The sequence below is a fragment of the Medicago truncatula genome, chromosome 5, assembly GCF_003473485.1.
Source record: "Medicago truncatula cultivar Jemalong A17 chromosome 5, MtrunA17r5.0-ANR, whole genome shotgun sequence".
NCBI classification, from domain to species: Eukaryota; Viridiplantae; Streptophyta; class Magnoliopsida; order Fabales; family Fabaceae; genus Medicago; species Medicago truncatula.
In genome coordinates, this window is record NC_053046.1 from 41,500,826 (window position 1) to 41,510,708 (window position 9,883).

The window sequence follows — 9,883 nt, forward strand, 5'->3', positions numbered from 1 at the left end:
AATTTAAATCATTGTAATGGTGTATTTGGCTTTTTTATAGCAAAAATATCAGTATCGATATGACGGTTGCAAACTTGCAATAAATGTAGTATATTCTGATCCATTCTTACTATCAGAACCACTAGAGAATCCCTCACCGCGATTTTGAAATTCCCTTCGATCAGAAGCATTCACAAAAGCACTTGATTCATCGAGAGAGACATGGGAAGTGATCACTCTGTTTTTGTTATCTTCTTGAGGAAGAGGATTAATGAGCAAACCCTGAGTTTTAACTACATAAAATTTCTCATTCAAACCAGTTAAGAATTGAATAACCTGATCTTTGGTGTGATAATTGCATGCAACATGCATAACTTCACAATTCTGTGAAATTTAGCTCCTCCCACAGAGATTTAGTATTTGTGAAATAATCCAAAACATATTTTGATCATTGCTTAAGATTTTTAATTCCATAACATAAATATGATAAGTGAATCCTAACAACTTTAGAGAACCTTTCTTTGAGATCCTCCAACACAACAACATTTTCATGGAAACCTATGGTTTGTGCTATAGATTCAGAAACAAAATTGATGAACCATGAATGAATAAGATGATTACATCGTTCTCATGCACCTCAATTCAAATCAAATAGATCATAAACAGGAGTGGTTCCCTCAATGAATGCAAGCTTGTCTTAGCTCCTAACATTTGTTGCATTGATCTGCTCCTTGCAAGATAATTTGATCCATTAAAACGAAAACAAAATTTGGTCATTCGTTTGAATAAATGTAGAAAATGGAATTGGTATCAATTTCTTGATTATGAACATGAAGCGGTATTTGGCACGGAGGAATGATGATGATGATGAATGTTGAAGCAAGATATGGAAGAGAAATCAATCACAAAGAACAGAGAAATTGAAGCAATTCAACCACAAAATCTATGATAATTGATGAAAAATGAGAGAATCTTGACAAGAATCAAGATCAAAGAAGCAAAACGTAATGAAAATTGATGAAGATCAACGAGAATGATGAACGATAAGTGAACTTGAAAAACAGTTATGGATCGTAACTCTCTCTCTCTCTCTGAAGAAGAGGGAAAATATGATATCATAATAGTAGTAAGCCACATGATAACTATGGTGAGGCATCAACCATAGAATGCAAAGAACAAAGTAACTTGATAACTTGTTACACAAGTTATCTCTATAAACTAAGCTAAGTAGGTGCATTCTCCTCATGGTGGAATGAAGTTATAATCTTGCTCTCCATGTCTTGAATCTTATCATAAATTATAATCTTGTTGATAAAGCTAATAGTGTGGTTTTTAAGCAACGTTGTGGGATGACTCTAAGTGGGTCGAAGCCTCCATCTAATGGATGGGTCAAGTTAAACGCTGATGGTACTTGTAGAGATAATGGTATAGCTAGTTATGGTGACATCGTTCAGAGGAGTGATGGCGTGTGGTTGGGCAGATTTGCTAAACGCATTGGAAAGTGTAGTGCGTATATGGTAGAGCTCTGGGAGCGTATAAAGGGTTTAGTTATGCTAGAAACTTGGGGTTTCGAGTTGTAGAGGTCAACATGGATTCATTATTAGTGGCTTCTTTGGGAGCTTCTATGATGAAGTCGGGTAAATGACTTCTTCGGTGAAGTCGTTTGAATGGACCAATCAGATTTCAAGCCATGACACGTCAGATGTTAGGACAAATTACAATATGGATCACTTGCTTCATATGTTCCACCGTGGACAAGTTTATTTCAAGATCTTAACGGTTAGGTTTACTTGGTGTCTATGTTATTGTGGTACACCCTTTACACATGATTTTTCTTATAATTCCAAATCTCTCTCCTCTTTATCACTCATGCATCTCTCATATTTCTTTGTCTTTCTTTATTTATACATATTATCTCCCTTCCATATTTTTATTAAATCACCATGTCACTCTTCAACATCTTCATCATACATTCATCATCTTCATCTTCTTCGTATGAAAAAAAAATCCAAAAAGAAAGAAATTACATAATTAAAAAAAAATATATATATTACTTCAATGGTTATTTATCTTATTTAATTGTAATAGATTGATCTTTTATCTTTATTTTTGTTCTCATATTGGTCCTTTATCTTTATAATCTTGCACAAGTTGGTCCTTTTTTTCATTTTCTATTAAAATTTGATAATGTGGCAAACCACATAGTATAATTTTGCTATTTTTTTATATTGAAAATCATAAAACTCTAAAATCACATGATTATTCATCTTCTTCGTCTGATCTTCATGATCTCCTTTCTTAAACAAAAAAATAAATTCACCAAAATCCACCTCAAAATTACATGAATTTATGTGTATTGTTTATTTACATCTTCTTCTAAACTCTAAAATTAAAATCCCAAAAAAAATTTAACCCCCTTTTGATACGTTTTCCATCTTTCTATTCTACGGGATTAAAATCCCAATTCACAAATTTCTAAAAAAACGGCAGCCTGCATATAACTTCATTTTCATAGTACATTATTTCAATAAATAACCTAGATCTCGATTTTAATTGGTGACCAATTGTAATTTGTATACCGTCGAAGCTTGAGGAATATATTCTTCAATGATTAAATAATCAATTTCTCACCTGAAAGTGTAAATTTCATCAATTATCTCCCTGAAATTAACAAAACTTCAATTACCCCCTGAAATTTCACAACGTTGGTCAATTTACCCCATCCGTCAAATTTTTCTGTTAGTGAACATGACGTTTTGCAAATACCCCCTGAAGTTTTGCACTTATGTGCAAAATGCCCCCTAAACTTAAAAATTTATATTATTTTTTTCTTCAAAACAAACAATTAATAGTTAAATATTAAAACTAACTATTAATTTTGGAATTTGGAAAAACTACATGCATATATACATCAAAATAGGCTCCAAAATGGGGAAAAATATGTATTTTTTAAAGTGACAATAATGGGATGATTTGTGGATTAATATTGGAGGTTGTGTAGTTTAAATGGTTTGAGCAAATTGTTGAAAGAGTTGGAGGAGTTGAAAGACTAAGATGGTGAAGGAGAAAATATAAATTTAAATCTGATTATTAATTTGTTTATAAACCTCTAAAAATAATAATTTGTCTATTATAAATAACCATTATTGTCACTTTAAAAATACACATTTTTCTCTATTTTGATGTATATATGTATGTAGTTTTTCCAAACTCCAAAATTAATAGTTAGTTTTAATATTTAATTATTAATTGTTTGTTTTTAAGAAATAAATAATATAAATTTTTAAGTTTGGGGGGCATTTTGCACATAAGTGCAAAATTTCAGGGGGTATTTGCAAAATGTCATGTTCGCTAACAGAAAAATTTGACGGAGGGGCAAATTGACTAACGTTGTGAAATTTCATGGGGTAATTGAAGTTTTGTTAATTTCAGAGAGGTAATTGATGAAACTTACAATTTCAAGAAAAAAATTGACTATTTACTCATTCTTCAAAATATCCTGTAATTTTTGCTGAAGCGAACAAAAGAAAGAAAGCTAATTATGATGGACGATTCTAGATGTAAGTGATGTTTTTGAATGTGAAACTGAGATATTGTTTTTCTAAATTGAAAGATCATGAAGATGATGAGTTTAACATGAGTCCAGATCGATCACGTTAATTAAAAAAAAAGGATGCTGAAGATCTTGATTTTGAAATTAATATTTAATCGTGGGTTTAAGTTTTTTTTGGTTTTTTTTTATTATTTCTTGTCTATTATTTCCGCCAATCATTTTCTTTTTTTCCCTGAGAACACTATAGTCATTTTCTTTTTTTATTATTTTCTTTTTTCTGTCAAAGCTATGTATATACTACTATAATCTACTCCCTCCGTCCCTCAATAGATGACTTAGTTGACTTCGACACATGTACCAATGCATATGTTTTATCTTTGATATCTTCAATTCTCTACAAAAAAAAAATTATGAAAATTTAATATTTTAAAAATATTCATCGAGACGAATCCAACAACATCTTACATGATATTATTTATCTTTATGAATTAGTAGAAAAATATGGTCAAATTACGTTAAGTCAATAATATATATTGTCAAATACGTCATTTATTTAGAGACGGATAGAGTATATAATTACTCTCTACTCACCATCCATTTATGCTGCCGCTGATCATCTGTTGCAGGTATATTAATTTTATATTATAATTTTTAATTAGAGCTAGAAATCATATAGCCAAAAAAAAATCAACAACAAAAATTGCAGGTAAATTAATACTACTCCCTCCGTCCCTTAATACTTGATCCATTTGGAATTTTTTAATTTTGACCTAACTGATTTTGACCGTATTTTTCAACTAATATACAAAGATAAATAGCATCATATAAGATGTCGTTAGATTCGTCTCGATGAGTATTTTCAAAATATCAAATTTTCATAATTTTTCCTAATATATTATTCAAGATATTTAAGCTCAAAGTTATGCATTGACATGCGTAATAAAGTCAACTGGGTCAAGTATTAAGGGACGGAGGGAGTAGTAACTAAAGAATATTCCACCATAATACTCCCTCCGTCCCGCAATAAATGACCTGTTTGAAAATGTGCAATTTTGACCTAATTTACTTCGACCATATTTTTCTACTAATATACAAAGATAAATAATATCATATAAGATGTCGTTAGATTCGTCTCGATGAATATTTTCAAAATATCAAATTTTTATAATTTTTTTAATATATTATTCAAGATATTTAAACTCAAAATTACGCATTGGTATGCGTAATTGGGTCAACTGTGTCACTTATTAAAGGAAGGAGGGAGTAGTATTACTTATGCAGTTAGCTCAATCCCTTTCAAATTCCTTTCTTGGTAACGCAAAGTCTTCTTTTTCATCTAGTCATTAGTGCTCTTTCTTATCAATTCAATTAAGTCATAAGTGCTCTTTAAATTCCTTTCTTGGTAAATCAAAGTCTTCTTTTTCATCTAGATATTAAGTCATAAGTGCTCTTTAATTCGTTTCAAAATTTGTTTTTAGTAAAAAAAAACCAAAATATCTTTGCATAAGTTTCCTTTTTCGTTTTTGTTATTTATTTATTTTTAAAATAGACCTTGATGCTTTATTGTTGCCTAATAGAATAGTTAACTTGGATGAAATTCAATAAATAAATAATAATGAAAAAAATAATTAAATACTTCATTGATATTTAAAGTGACAATTATTGTGAGATGAATGGAGTATCATTTTCCCCTAACTGTCCTTCTTAATTCCCACTAAATCACAAATTTGATGGACTAAACCATCATGTTACACAAATGACCGCCTTAACGTTAATTATCAACACTTTGTAAAAAAATAATAATTCATGATCATCACTTATTATTTTCGTTTCTCAATACCGTATCGCATATGCCAATGTATATTTTCTTTTTCCCACGAAACATTTTGTTTTCCAAGGCAGCTACTATATGTGACGCCATTTTCATAACTAAATTCATTTGAGATTATTAAAAGAAGTTTTACAAATGGCTCCATAATTTTAATGGTTCACGTGGTAAATTTTTTATAATAGCCGACAAATCCATTGTCATATACACATGCATATAATCTTAATTTTAACTAAGCGTCAGTCGCTTTTGTTAATAAAGAATGATTTTTAAAGAAACAAAGAATGATAAATTGGTAAAATAATAATGCGGTGAAAGGTAAAATTGAATGAAAAATGTTAAACCGAAACATAATTATTTTTTATATAAAGGCAAAATAAGGTTTTTTTAGAGAACTTAATATTCTATCGTTATGAATTGTTTCTCATATTGTTGTGATTATTTCCTTTTTAATGGAAAAATATTTCTTCTTAAAAAAATAAAATAATTTCTTATGCAAATATAAGCACATTAAATTTGCAACAAGTGCAATGCAAATATTAAACGGTGTTTTACGTATAAAATTTAAAAATATTGAATAGAAGCATTGTATTAATGTTGATATTTTTAAAAAGTGAGTGGCTATTTGACAAAACAAATTACTAATGATCACATTTTAAAAAGTAATTATGAGTTTTTAAAATTTTATCATATCGATATTTGAAATCTGCAACGGGTGCGGTGCAAATGTTTTCCATATAAAATAAAAAATATTTAATAAGAACACTTATTAGTGTTGATATTTTAAAATAGTTATGAGTTTTCAAAATTCTATCATATCGACTTTCTAATATCGGTACATAAAAATTTTGTTCTTTCAAAAAATAAATATATTTCTTCTGCAGATATTTTTAAAATAGTGATCAAACTATTAAAGTTTTATAAACGATGCAATAGCTAGCGTGAATGAAATAGAAACAATAATTGAAATTAGAAACGTGAATGAGTAATATCAATGGCGGCGCAAATGCAAAGAATAAAGAGACAATTGAAACTTTGAATTAAACTAAAAGTAGTTTGCAGAACCTCAACTATCAATTTATTGAAGTTGTTGTTCCTTTTTTTTTTTGAAAGGAAGTTGTTCCTAATTTAATTTTTTTTTTAGTAGATAGACGAAATGGCAAAGCCATTATAAACTCACACACACAAGTGGAGGTATCGGGGTTCGAACCCCGGTCATGGTATCCGGCCTAACAATTTCGGCATTTTTGCCAGTTGAGCTATGACTTCTGGATCCTAATTTAATTATTTAGAAGTTGAGTTTTGATTTTTGTGTTTAGAAGAAGATTTGTGGTGAACATAACAAAAAATCATGATATTTGGACATATATTTGTGTAGAAATTTTTTTGATTCAAGGAAATGATGAAGATCCGAAAGAAGAATATGAAGATTGAAAGGAAGAAGATAAAAATGATGAACATGTTCATCTTATTTCTGGATTTTTTTTATTTTTAATAAAAATATACTTTAAAAAATAAAATTATGTATTTTTTTAAAAACAAATGAGAAAAAGGACTTAGCAAAAGAAGTATGTGCTTTTTTCTTGAATTTCAATTCCGATCATAATAACACTTAAAATCAAAATGGACACGATGCAAATAATTAACTATGTTTTGCATATAAAATAATAATATTTACAATGGGTGTTGTGTAAATTAATTTTCAAAATTTTATCATATCAACTATTGTCTAAAAAAAACATATCGACTTATTGGAATAAGAACGCTATCAAATATAATCAATCGGACCATTGAATATGACCTTATTGGAATAAGAACAAGGTAGGAACTGAAATTTTTGAAATCAGAATCTTCGATGTAAGTTGATCTGACGAACTATTCCATTATAAACATAGTCACATTGGAAGGACGACATTGTTCTGACAATCAAAACGGACACAACCGACCAACTCTATCAAATATAATAAATCGGACCATTGAATATGTCCTTAATGGAATAAGAACGAATCATGAACTGAATTTTCAAAAATCAGAATCTTCGATGTAAGTCAATCTGATGAACTATCACATTAGAAACATAGTTAGTCAACATATAAACAGTTGTAGTAAAGTTTTTTTTGACTACGTGCATATAAACATATAAATTCTGCAATATGTAGTGTAAATATTTAACGGTGTTTTGCATACAAATAAAAAATATATATAATTCAACAAAAAAATATTTTTTTGAATACTTGCATATTATGTTAATATTATATTTAATAATGATGTTTTGAAGGAAAAAAAAAAATGTAGATATAACATACTTACATATATAATATATTTCGATTCTAAACATAAAAAGATAGATAACACAATAGTTACAATTTCAATGTTGCGCAACGTTGTACATGGTTCGATTCATGTTGTCTTTAGTTTTTTCAAATTTGAAATTTCTCTACGAAGATCTTAAAGTCAAAGCTTGAGCAATTACCAAAATTAATTTTTTCACACTTTTTATTCCTTTTTTTTTTTTTTTTTCTTTTCAATTTTTTTTTTTTAACTTCATCTTCAACCTTTATATGGGTCAGTTCGACCCGGTTGAAGACCCACATAACCCAAAACATGAAACCATGAACTAGAAGTTAACCAAGGTTAATTGAGAAGCAATTTAATGAATTTGATGCTCCAAAAAAGTAGAATCACCGACAACAATCAGTGACTGTTGCATCTACAAAATACCCTTTGCTATTCACACACTCAAACAACACCCATACACCCCATTGGTCCTTTCAGCCACAGTTATCACCGCCATCTCCAAAACATGGAATATCACAAAGTTACTCAACATTTCTCCAACGAACCGAGACAACTCTACCCACCTTCGTTCACTACATAGATTCTATATTATCTAATTTCAATCGTTCTTGTTCCGAAACCCTAATTATGATGATTGGTCATTTAATCTAACTGTATCTAGTTTTATAATTGAGTTTATCTGAAGATTCTGTTATGATAATTGAAAATTATGGGTTTCTCTTCAAACCATTGTTAGCATCTAAATTACTTGAACTATTTGTGGTTAATTGAGTTTTAGGGATTTTGAGATTATAAGAAGATCAAAGTAGAGATGTTTAATTTAGATGTGTATTTAAGTGTACTTTTTTTTAATCAAGGAGGAAGATGATGAAGATATTCATATGACTTATGAATTTCTTTATCTTTTTAATTAAAAATATTTTAACAAATAAGGTTATTAATAAAACTATTATTTCAGCATCCTTTCAACAAAAAAAAAAAAACTATTATTTCAGCATTTTTATAATAAAAAAAATGAAAAAAGGACTTATGTGTTACAAAAACATAGTCTATATCAAGAGATAATAGGAAAAATAATTCATTATAGTTTTGATAATCAAATATGAAAATTTATAATTTGATACAAACTAATCATAATTTGAGATATATAATAAGATTGTTTTGATGGTTGAAACTAATGATTTAAGATATATATCAAAATTGCTATGAAAAAAATATGCAATGACCAAAAACAAATTTAAACGTTATTAAATAATAGTAATGAATTTAAACTTTATTAAAATAATGAATTTTCAATTTAAACAAAATTTTAATACAAAGGATTTATGACAGGATTTATAGTGTAATTTTGCCATAAATAAATAAATAAATTGGAATAAATATGTTGTTGAAATAGAAGTAAGAAAAAGTCAAACAGGAGAAAGGGAATAAATATAGTGTGAAAGGCAACACGATAACATTAGTGATGTGTTTAATCTGATGGTTCAAAAAAGTTAGTCTACGGTGGAACATATTGAGCAGGTACACGGTACATACCATTCCACAATTTGCACACATGACATGTGGCGCATTATTATTGGATGTAGGATAACTTCATCGAAAAAGTCAATTGAACAACTTCACCATAGAATTTCCCATGTTCTTAATAGTACGTAACAATGATGATAGTCATATGGATAAAGCCTTGGTTGCGAAAATTCAGATTCTTTTAGCAATGGATTGAGAAGTTGTTGTGAGGAATTCTTATAGGAAAGCATATCAATGCGCAAATATGTTAGCCAACTTGAAATTTTTTCCTATTCTCCATAATATTTTATATTGAGTGACAAAATTTAGACTCAAATTACATATTTCATACTTAAATTTAATTTCAGGTAATACTTTCATTATATATATATATATATATATATATATATATATATATATATATATCTTCTTCTTTTTTCAAATTTAATCCTTGACTTGCATTAAATAAAATGAACAGTATAATGGTGTCACACACTGTCACTAGTGTCCAAAGGCAAAGGTTGGTAGAGCCATTGCTTTCTGCTTTGACTGATTCTTACTGCGTGTTGGCATATTTGCGCGTTGACATACTACTGCTTTGTTGGCAACTTGGCATATTTACGTGTTGACATATATATATTCCTTCCTACAAATTTCTACAAGTATATATATATATATATATATATATATATATTCTTCTTTTTCCCTACATAGTTTGA